Here is a 12,371-nt window from a genome sequence, read left to right as displayed (position 1 = left end):
ATTGACCTAAGGGCCACTTGTTATAACAGACACCTCCACAGAAGGTGAGGCATGGCTGCTGCTCAGGAGCTCAGAAGCTTTTGCACTGTTCTAGATACACCCTCTGTCATTTCTACATGTGGGTCTGGCTCCAGTATCTAAGAGTATAGATAAGAAAAAGTAGCCAGTGGCTGGGGCTGTGCTGGTAAGGATGTGGCCACTGAGACCCAATATCTCATGTACTAACAGTTGTTTTGGGGGAAAGAGTACAATATCTATAATTTACTTCAAAATATTTTATTGTCAATTATTCTTGTGTGTTACTTTTACACCCTAGAAAAAAGAGCCCAGGTGTAATGGGTCACACCTGTAATCCCAGCACTTTGAGAGGCCGAAGTGGGCAGATCACTGGAGCCCAGGAGTTTGAAACCAGCCCGTGCAACATAGCAAAACTCCATCTCTACAAAAAATACAAAAATTAGCCAGGTGTGGTGGGTCACACCTGCAGTCCCAGCTACTCAGGAGGCTGAGATGGGAGGATCACTTGAGCCTGGGGAGGCTGAAGCTACAGTGAGCCATGATCACACCACTATACTTCAGCCTGGGCAACAGAGTGAGATCCTGTCTCAAAAAATATATAAATAAACAAGTACATATTTTTTAAAAGAATATGGGCTGGGTGTGGTGACTCATCCCTGTAATCCCAACACTTTGGGAGGCCAAGGCAGGAGGATCACTTGCACTCAGGACTTTGAGACCAGCCTGGGCAACATAGTAAGACCTTGTCTCTACTAAAAAAAAATTTAAATTAAAAAAAAGAATATGAACCCAAAGAATGGTGAAGTAATATGTAATCAAGTTTATGCTACAAGTCAGCAACTGAAAAATACTTCAACTATCTTTATCTCTGATAAGTACCAGATGTTTCTTAACTAGAATGTTTAAGATATCTGGCTTGACTGAGATATTATAGAGACAATCCCCAAACTTATATAAACAGGATATAAAAAAAGGGATTTCTGCTTTTAATCTTAATGGAGTAATAGGGATGCAATTTGCCCTCTCAACTCAAACAAGTAAAAAACAATGGGCAAAATACATAAAACAACATGTTTCAGACATTGGGCAACTAGCAGCACGGGGCAATAATTCCTGAGAAAAGGCAAACAAGTGATGTGAGACCAACAATTAACCAGCTTACTTTCTAGAGAGACTTTCCAGGTTGTACTGCTGGGAGAGAAGGGTAGAATCCCAAACGGCTCAATGGTATCTCTGAGTTGGAGTCAGCTAAGAACCGGAGGAGGCCAAAATGGCTAGGCGTTTGCACAGGAGACTGCAGAAAAGGAAGGACTTGCCCAGAGAGGAGAGAGCTACATACACAAAGAGTTCCAGAAATGTCTAGAGGGTTCCCTTCAAACCTTTAACTGAGCATTGCTCCCCCTCTGCATGTGTAGAAACGACCTGAGGCAGGAGGAAAAAAGGAAACACTAGAAAGCTTCAGGTGTAATAATGCCAGCGATTACACAGGGCCAGAAACAATTTGTTGTCCCACCAGCCAAACTGGAAAAAACGTTGTAATATACAGGCATCAGAATATTGCTTCAGTAATGAGGCAAAATCAGACCTGGAATAAAAGTTGCTCTAGTCTCACATTTTACAAAAGCAAATCTTCAAAGGACCAAACTTCGTAAGTAATCGAAATGTGACCCAAAGTGCAAGAACCAAGTGCAAGAATATTTAAAGAAATTTTTTAAATATCCAGCATCCAACAAGGTAAAATTTACTGTGTGTCATTCAATAAAAATAATTGCCTGGCATAAAAAGCAGAAAATACAGTTCAAAATAAGGAGAAAAGCCAATCAACAGAAACGGACCCAGAAATGACACTGATAAGCATCAGTAGCTAAAGACATTTTTAGAGTTGTAACAATTTTATTCTATAAGTTTAAGAAAGTAGAAGAGCATATTGAGGAAAGACATGAGAGATATGAAAAAGACCCAATTCCAAACTTCTAGGGATGAAGAAAACAAAATCTGAGATGAAAACTGCTCTGCTTAATATTACACTGGTATTAATAATTGATTAGACACTGCAGAAGAAAATATTAGTAAATTTGAAGACATAGAAACTATCCAAAGTGAAATACACCAGGAAAAAGACTGACAAAAAAACTGCATCAAGGAGCTATGGAACAACTCCAAGAAGCCTAATTTGTATGTAATTGAAGTCCACAAAAGGGTTAAGGGGGAACAAAGACTATTCAGAGAAATAATGGTCAAAATTTTTCAAACATTGAAGAAGGCTATAAACCCACATATCCAAGAAGTTTAATGAATCTCATGCACAAGAAACAAAGAAAACTACCCCAAAGAGCATCACAATCCAATTGCTCAAAACCAGTGATAAATGGAAAATCTTAAAAGCAGCCAGAAAAATAAGACATATTACATGTAGAACAAAAAGGGAAAATGAAAGAAGTTTTCACTTAAAACATTACAAGCCAGAAAACGGAGCAACAGCTCTGAGGTATTAAAAGCAAAAAAAAAAAAAAAGAAAAGTTAAAATTCTATAATCAGTAAAAAAAATACTTTCAGACTCTAAGATGAAATACGTTTTCTTGGACACGCAAAAGTCAAAGTAATTCAAACAAAAACAGACTTACACATACATTGTTGTCTGCACAGAGTACTGCGTCGTGAACCATCTGTGGGTCTCTCAGCCGTGAATACCAGCACCTGTTCCGGTGGAGGTGGCAGGGGAGTGAAATGGACTCTGTGAGGGTCCTTAGTTTTGGTTGTTTAATCCACTATTTTTGTGCTGGTTGCCTCCTGCCAGGAGGTGGCGCTTTCCAGAAAGCATCGCTGTAGTAGTGTGGAGAGGGACCGGTGGTGGGCGGAGCCCTAGAACTCCCAAGAGTATATGCCCTTTGTCTTCAGTTGCCAGGGTGGGTAGGGAAGGGCCACTGGGTGGGGGCAGGGCTAGGCGTGTCTGAGCTCAGACTCTCCTTAGGCTGGTCTTGCTGCGGCTGCTGTGGGGGATGGGGTGAGGTTTCCAGGTCAATGGAGTTATGTTCCTGGGAGGATGATGGCTGCCTCTACTACGTCATGCAGGTTTCCAGAGAAGTGGAGGAAAGCCGGCCCTCACAGGTCTCACCCAGCTCCTATGCAAACCGAAGGGCCTGTCTCACTCCCACCATGCCCCACCTCCCCGTGACAGCACCCAGTCTGTTTCCAGGCAGTGGGTGAGCAGGGCTGAGAACTTGCCCCAGGCTACCCACCTCTCAGCTGCAAAAGCAAGCATGGCTCTCCTTCTTCCCCAGCCTGTGGAGTCTGCACACTTGGTTCATGCCCTCCCCTGAGTTCTGGCCAAGAGGCTTCTCAATCAGTTCAAATTGTTACAAAGTTCAGCTGGAGATTTCCTTTTCCCTGTGGCCTTTTCCCAGTGTCACCCTCCCAAAGGACCCCTCTGAGGCCAGGCAGAAATTGCTTGCTAAAGGACCCACCGAATTCACAGGGCTTTCCCTGCTGCTTCCTCTACCCTTGTATTTCACTCTGCTTTCTCAATTGACTCAGCTCCAGGTGAGGTCAGAATCTTCTCCGGTTATCTAGACCTTCAGTTTCAGGTGTGTGTTTGGGGGCAGATGAGCTCCCTTTCCCACTTCCACAGTTTGGGCACTCACAGTATGTGGGGTGTCTCCCAGGTCCTGCAGAAGCAATCTGCTTCCTTCAGAGGGTCTGGGGATCCTCTCAGGTTTTCTGATTTATTCCTGCAGTTGTTCTGGAGGAAAAAATCACATTGGGAGCCTCCACATGCTACTCTGTCTGTCCGAGTCCAGGCTGCAATATAGTCCTGCCTCTCATCTGCCATGATCCAGATTTACACATACTTTGTTAATTGACTTTAATAAGTAATACCAAGTCAATTCAATGGATGAAATAATCACTTCAATAAATGATGCTGGAACAACTGGGTAATTATATACAAAAATTTACCTTGATCTTCAATTCACGCCAAATTCAAATATGAATTTAAAAGGGATTATAAGGCTGGCCACGGTGGCTCACACCTGTAATCCCAGCACTTTGGGAGGCCGAGGTGGGCAGATCACCTGAGGTCAGGAGTTCAAGACCAGCATGGTCAACAAGGTGAAACCTCATCTCTACTAAAAATAAAAAATTATCTGGTCATGGTGGAAGGTGCCTATAATACCAGCTACTTGGGAGGCTGAGGCAAGAGAATCACTTGAACCCAGGAAGCAGAGGTTGCACGGAGCCGAGATTAAGCCATTGCACTCCAGCCTGGGCAACAAGAGTAAAATTCCATCTTAAATAAATAAATAAATAAACGGAGGAGAGGGGGGATTATATTTATTTTTCAAGAGAAATTTAAGAGTTAAATATATGCAACATTAGAATAAACTTTAGCAGAAATTCTGAGTGAACCTGGGTTTGGAAAATATTTTAAAAATATAACCCAAAAGCTTTCATAGTTTCTAAAGATACGTAAGAAAAATATATATATGCTAAAAGCACAAACTCTAAAAAAAATAAATAAATTACTTGGACTTCATCAAAATTAAAAGCTTTTGCTCTTGAAAAGACACTGCTATGAAAATGAAAAGTTGATGCCCGGGCATGGTGGTTCACATCTGTAATTCCAGCACTTTGGGAGACTGAGGTGGGTGGATCATGAGGTTGAGTTTGAGACCAGCCTGACCAGCATGGTGAAACCCTGTCTCTACCAAAACTACAAAAATTATTAGCCAGGCATGGTGGTGCATGCCTGTAATCTCAGCCACTCAGGAGACTGAGGCAAGAGAATCACCTGAACCCAGAAGGCGGAGGTTGCAGTGAGTCGAGATTGTGCCACTGCACTCCTGCCTGGGCAATGGAGCAAGACTCCATCTCAAAAAAAAAAGGGGGGAGGGGAGGGGAGGAGAGGAGGGGAGGGAAAAGGTGAATCAAGGACTAGAAAAAACTATTTGCAAAACATGTATCTTAAAAATTATGTAAATTGTTAATATGTAAAGATCTCTCACTGCTAAATGAATAAAACACAACCAATAAAAATGGACAAAATATTTAAATGGACACTGCACCACAAAAGATTTATAGATGCCAAATAAACACATGAAAAGACTGTTAACATCATTAGTGATTAGGGAAATGCAAATTAAAACCACAATGAGATATTGTTATGCAGTGGAAAGGCTAAAATTTAAAAGGCTAACCATACCAAGTATGGATATCTTGATATGTAGGAACTGAACTCTCATACACTGCTTGTACGAATGTAAATGGTATAACTACTTTTGAAAATAGTTTGGGCCGGGCGCGGTGGCTCAAGCCTGTAATCCCAGCACTTTGGGAGGCCAAAACGGGCGGATCACGAGGTCAGGAGATCAAGACCATCCTGGCTAATATGGTGAAACCCCGTCTCTACTTAAAAATACAAAAAACGTCACCGTAGCCGGGCGACGAGGCGGGCGCCTGTAGTCCCAGCTACTCAGGAGGCTGAGGCAGGAGAATGGCATAAACCCGGGAGGTGGAGCTTGCAGTGAGCTGAGATCTGGCCACTGCACTCCAGCCTGGGTGGCAGAGCAAGACTCCGTCTCAAAAAAAAAAAAAAAAGAAAAGAAAATAGTTTGGCAGTTTCTTGAAAAGTTGCATATACACCTACCATATGACCTAACCATTCTACTCTTTGGTATTTACTGAAGAGAAATGACTGCGTATATCCACACAAAGATTTATATACAAATGTTTATAACAGTTTCATTTGTAGTATCCCAAAGCTGGCAATAATTCAAACCTATCAACAGTTGAAAGAATAAACAAACTGTGATATATCCTTATTGTGGAATAACACTCAACAATAAAAAGGAGTAAACTATGTTGCAGGAAGTCAGGGACCCCAAATGGAGGGACAAGCTGGAGCCATGGCAGAGGAACATAAATTGTGAAGATTTCATGGATATTTATCACTTCCCTAATAATACTCTTATAATTTCTTACGCCTGTCTTACTTTAATCTCTTAATCCTGTTATCTTCGTAAACTGAGGATGCATGTCACCTGAGAACCCTGTGATGATTGCATTAACTGTACTAACTGATTGTAAAACGTGTGTTTGAACAATATGAAATCAATGCACCTTGAAAATGAACAGAATAACAGTGATTTTAGGGAACAAGGGAAGACAACCATAAGGTCTGACTGCCTGCAGGGTTGGGCAAAAAAGCCGTATTTTTCTTCTTGCAGAGAGCCTATAAACAGATGTGCAAGTAGGAGAGATATCACTAAATCTTTTCCTAGCAAGGAATATTGATATTTAATACTCTGGGAAAAGAATTGCTTTCCTTGGGGAAAGTCTATAGACAGCTGCTCTGGGAGTGTCTGTCTTATGTGGTTGAGATAAGGACTGAAATACACCCTGGTCTTCTGCAGTACACTCAGGCTTATTAGGGTGGGGGAAAAAACACTCCCTGGTAAATTTGATATCAGACCAGTTCTCTGCTCTTGAACTCTGTTTTCTGTTGTTTAAGATGTTTATCAAGACAATGCGTGTACAGCTGAACACAGACCCTCATCAGTAATTCTAATTTTGCCTTTTGCCCTTTTATCTTTGCTTTTGTCCTCGCCCTGTTTCCTCAGAAGCATGTGATCTTTGTGACCTACTCCCTGTTCGTACACCCCCTCCCCTTTTGAAATCCCTAATAAAAACTTGCTGCTTTTGCAGCTAAGGTGGGCATCATGGACCTACCAATATGTGATGTCACCCCCCTGGCAGCCCAGCTGTAAAATTCCTCTCTTTGTACTCTTTCTCTTTATTTCTCAGATCAGTCAACACTTAGGGAAAATAGAAAGAACCTATGTTGAAATATTGGGGGCAGGTCCCCCCAATAAAACTACACTCAGTAGCATGGATAAATTGCAAAATAATTATGCTCAGTGAAAAAAAAAGCTAGACTTTTTCTAAAGCACAAAACAATGATATATATGATTCCATTTATATGGAATTCTAGGTTAAGCAAACTATAGTGACAGAGGCAAATCAGAATGAGTGAGTCTGAAAGAGAGACAGATTACAAAGGGGCAAGAAAAAACTTCAGGCATGTTAAAATCAAGTGTTTAAAAGCATATGCACTTTATTATGTGTGAATTATATTGCAGTTTTAAACATGTTTTTAGAATCTAGAAAGTAGTCCATCTTTGTAACTGGCACCATTGACCTGATTGATAAATAGATTTATGTCAAGTCTGTGGTTTTAGAATGTTTTTACTGTTTGACTGAAGCTATATCACTAGCCATATCTTGCTGATAAAACATTGTCGCATTTTTCTGAGGTAAATCCTTGATGCTAGATGCTAGCTAGATTCATCAAACCTGCAGAAGAATGGTTTTGGTTTGCATTTCCCTAATGATTCATGATATTGAGCATTTTTTCACATACCTGTTGGCCATTTGTATGTCTTCTTTTGAGAAATGTTTATTCAGGTCTCAATTACCATATGATCCAGCAATCTTATTACTGGGTATATATCCAAAGGAAATGGAATCAGTATGTCGAAGAGATATCTGCACTCCTATGTTTTTTGGAGCACTATTCACAATAGCCAAAATATGGAATCAACCTAAGTGTCTAACAGCAGATAAATGGATAAAGAAAATGTGGTAGATGAACACAATGGCATACTATTTGGCCATTAAAAAAAATGAAAATTCTGCCACTTGGTACAACATGGGAGAACCTGGAGGATATTGTGTTAAATGAAATAAGCCAGACCAAAAAGACAAATATCATATGATCTCATTCATATATGGGATCTAAAAAAGTTGATCTCATAATAGTAGAGAGTACAATGAGGGTTACCAGAGACTAGGGTGGTTAGGGGGAAGAGGGGATGGGAAATGTTGGTCAAAGGATGCATAACTACAGTTAGATAGAAGGAATAAATTTCAAGAGATCTACTGTATGGCAAGGTTTTTATACTTGATGATATACTATATTCTTGAAAGAGAGTAGATGTTATATGCTTTTTCCACAAAAATGATAAAATGAGGTAATACATTTGTTAATTATCTAGATTTAACCATTCCACAATGGATAAATACTTCAAAACATCATATTGTATACAATAAGAGCATTAAATGGTGCCAATTTTTTAAACTTTTAAAAAAAATACATAGTAAAAAGAACTTAGAAGCTATACATAAAGAGTCAGTCTAAGTTAGTTTAGCAATGATGGAGGTGGGAAGAGTGCAGGGGCTGATATTCAAAAGCACTCCTCAATGACTTTGTAGTGGTTAGACCTATGTGCAAATGCTACAGTCGTTCCTCTGATCATTGTAAACAAGCAAGAAAAAGAATGGGAATGTGAGCTCTTGGACTGAATATGAGGCCACTGGAAGCATCTAGGATTGGAGTTCCCAGTCTATCTCTGATTGAGTCACACACGGGCCTAGGAGGTAACAGGGAGTTAAAATTCCTTGTGTCATTCTTAAAAGACAGCAGAGGATCTGGGGCAATGCTTTTTAACCTCAGCTGCATATTAGAATAACCTACAAAACTTTGCAAAAATAACATCTGGATCTTAATCCAGACCTACAAAATCCAAATTCCTAGGGGGAGGAACCCAGAGTTTGTAATGTTTTTAAACTCCTCAACAGCTGTCCTTAAGATAGCTAAGAAAACAATGCATCAACAGTTTATTCTGTGGCAGAATAATCAATTGGAAAAATTTTACTGTATTTTGTTTTTTTCTTAAATGGATATTCATAACTTTAGAAAGGAAAAGCAGCCAAGGCCCATACCTGCTCCCCTCCCCCTAATCCCTCACATCCTTACATCCTTATTGTCTTTTGCCTGAACTTTATTTAAGGGGAAGAGTAATAACTAATTCCTTCCTTCCTTCCTTCCTGTATTTCTTCATTCTTTCTCAATGTGTTTCAGAGTGGGAGTTGGGGAAAGGCTACTTCTTTGTTTTAGAACAGTGATTCTCAAACTTCAATATATCAAAATCATCTGGTAGTCTTGTGAAAACCTAGATTGTTGGGTCCCAGGCCCAGAGTTTCTGATACAGTAGATATCAGGTATGGCCAGAGTGTGCATGTCTACAAACTCCCAGGTGATGTTGATGCTGCCTGCTGGGAGCACATTTTGACAACCACTATTTTAGAGGGTTTGCCATGATTAGGTTGAATTATTTCTCAATGGTCGAATGGATGAGTTCAATAATTTAAAAAGGAAGTGCTAAAGTCCAAGAGGTCATGAACTGTAGGGACTGGGATAGGAGAGAGGTTGGAGACGTAAAAGAGTTCAAAGCTTGCCTTCATGCTTTCCTGAGTGAGGAGGCCTGCATGGGTGTCAATAGCAAGTGGGCCTATGGGGTCATCCTGCTGAGACACTCAACAGAGGTGACCAGGGCTGAGCTCAGCATAAAAAGAAGCTGCCGGTGGAGCTGCGCAATTTGTTAGGCCATTCAGACGTGACATGCAACAACACCAGCAGGGTCCCTGTGTGGCACCAGAACCAGGGTCCTCTCTCTCTTTCCGACTGCATGAGCCCTAGGGTACAGCTGAAGAGTAACAGGCTACCAGAGATGATTGGTCTTGATGTCTCTCCAACTTAGTTAGAGAAGGCTTAACCCAGCCTGAATTTAATTTAGAAAAACAATGAAATGTGATAAATGTCCTCTGAACACTATGGAGTAGTCAAGACCTGTTTTAATATCTTCTGCTGAAACAAGACCCCAACAACTCTTTGACTAGGAAGCATGATTGTTACCCTGATTACAGAGGCCCCCTCAGCTGGGGCAAATTTCAGGTGGGATATTGCTTCCCACACATGGAGAATGAAAATTGCCAGGTTGTGAGCATGCGGAATGTGGAGAGGACCAGAGAAGCATTTGAAATGGAGCTCACAGGTTACTACAGGGTATTCTAACTGTAAATGCATTCTCTGTGTTATGTGGGTGTTAGTGGTTAGGAAAGAAATGGAATTAATGTCTCATTCATAGGTTCAAGCTGCATATGATTTTCTAGGCATATGTCAGGAGCTGGGGTACAAAGGTGGATGAGATATGACTACAGTTCTCAAGAGGTATTCGGTTTAGAGAAGGGGTGGTCATTTATTATTGTGTATGTCTAAGGCAGTAATAGGTACTATAATAAATATTCATGCAAAGTTCAATGGCAGCACAGAAAGAGTAATTCATTCTGTCTAGGGAATATTGGGAATAAGAGTATCCTTCAAAGAAAAAACAATGTGTGAGTTGAATCTTGGAGAACAATTAGTAGTTTACCAGACAACAGGGACAGAAGAAAAATATCTATCTGAGCAAAAAGAGTGATGGGACAGGCAAAGAAGAGAGGGAGATTGCTTCAAAATGTAGGGAATGACCTGTGGGCTAGTGTCAGCACAATTCAGTGTTTCGGTATTGCAGCTGGTGGGGGAAGGTTGACAAGAGGATATAATAGAAGGCGGGACCATATTGAGAAGACCCCATATTCATATTCCACTGGTATGAGGGAATTTAACAGTATTAGTTTAAAAAAATGTTTATATGTCTTCATACTTACAGGTTAACCACTGTCCCGAGAGCACTAAGTAACCCCTGCCCCAGGCTACTCTCATCCTCTCCTGAGATCCCCTTCAAGCATCTATCATCACGCAACTAGAAGGTTAATACTTGATATTGCAGAAACTCTCCATGTATTACTCTGCTCCTATCTTTAAAATTTTCATACTTCTTTTTTTCTATGTAAGTAGTTTATTTGTCTTTCTCCAGTATTTTGATTTGGAATATTAGATGTTTAACCTCTCATCTTTTTAAAAATATGCACATACAACTCTACACTTCCCTCTAAGCACTGCTTTAGTTGCAACCTACCAATATTGATGTTTCACATTTCTATTATGATTTAGTTTAAAATATTGTTTAATAGGCCGGGCGCGGTGGCTCAAGCCTGTAATCCCAGCACTTTGGGAGGCCGAGACGGGCGGATCACGAGGTCAGGAGATCGAGACCATCCTGACTAACACGGTGAAACCCCGTCTCTACTAAAAAATACAAAAAACTAGCCGGGCGAGGTGGTGGGCACCTGTAGTCCCAGCTACTCGGGAGGCTGAGGCAGGAGAATGGCGTAAACCCGGGAGGCGGAGCTTGCAGTGAGCTGAGATCCGGCCACTGCACTCCAGCCTGGGCAACAGAGCGAGACTCCGTCTCAAAAAATATATATATACATATATTGTTTAATTTCTCTTGTTAATTTTTCTTTCACTTATAGGTTGCTTAAATGTGTGGCTTAATTTCAAAACATTTGAGGGATGTCTAGTTATCCTTCTTTCATTGATTACTAGTTTAATTCTACTGTGCACAAAATACATACTCTGATTTCAATCCTTTGAAATTTTTTGAAACTTGATTTTGGCCCAGCATGTGGTCTCTTTTGATGAATGTACTATGCATCCTTGAAAAAAGTGTATATTTTCTGTTTGTTGAGAGTAGGGTATAGAACTTACGCTTAGGATGTGTTCCTTCTGGAGTTTCAACCAAAAGCTTAGACAAATTACTTGTGCCCTTCCACTTTACCAGGTTGGAACTTCAATCTCTGTTGCCCCAGCACTGTGTAGTTGTTGAAATATCTGCTTAGATATTTCCCTCCACCTCCTGTTTTCCACAGGTTATCATGATATCCTGCCCTGCTGTGCTACGCAGCATTTAAGATGTCGCCCGTGACCCACGCACTCTTGTGTGGCCCTCTCCCCTTTGAGTGTGGACTCTCCTTTAAAGAAGAAGATATGGCAGAAGTATTGGGAGTGTCTGTGCTGATAGGAGGTTATAAGAAGGAGGTTATAAGAAGACTATAGCTTCTATGCTAAGCACTCTCTCCCTATCACATCACACACTCTGGTGGAAACCAGTTGCCATGCTGTGAGGCAGCCAGAGGAGAATCCCACGGGGTGAAAGATGGAGACCTGCCATGTGAGTGAGCTTAGAATTAGTTTCCTCTGCCTATCAGTCAAGGCTTCACATAAAACCATAACCCTAACTGATAGTTCAACTGCAACCTCATGAGAGAGAGACATTGAGCTAATGGCATTATGCTGCACCTGGATTCTTGACTCATAGAAATTGTGCAATAATAAATGTTCATCGTTTTAAGCCATAAAGTTTTCACGTAATTTGTTATTATGCAAACAGTAACTAATACAAAGTATTACCAGTGGAAAAGGAGAGAAGTAAATAGATTCAAGAAAAAATAATTTTTTGAGACCATGCTAGCAGAACCTATTAGGTCGGGTTAGATTTGGTATAAAGGAAAATGAGAAATAAAGAATTATTCTTGGGATTTTAGCTTACACAGATAAGGGAATAGTAATGCCACTA

The 12,371-nt window shown here is 40.7% G+C and overlaps 1 long non-coding RNA gene across 1 annotated transcript; it reads left to right on the top strand.

Moving 5' to 3' along the window:
• Window positions 1-2,994: 2,994 nt before the first annotated feature.
• On the top strand, window positions 2,995-12,111 carry LOC117064461. The gene is made up of 3 exons (XR_004429471.1): window positions 2,995-3,126; window positions 10,563-10,662; window positions 11,665-12,111. It is a non-coding gene; the product is annotated as an uncharacterized LOC117064461 (long non-coding RNA).
• Window positions 12,112-12,371: the final 260 nt, after the last annotated feature.

This window comes from Trachypithecus francoisi, unplaced genomic scaffold, assembly GCF_009764315.1.
Source record: "Trachypithecus francoisi isolate TF-2019V2 unplaced genomic scaffold, Tfra_2.0 Lachesis_group2, whole genome shotgun sequence".
Lineage (NCBI taxonomy): Eukaryota > Metazoa > Chordata > Mammalia > Primates > Cercopithecidae > Trachypithecus > Trachypithecus francoisi.
The sequence above is the reverse complement of the archived record's forward strand: the minus strand, read 5'-3'. Positions and strand labels throughout refer to the sequence as shown.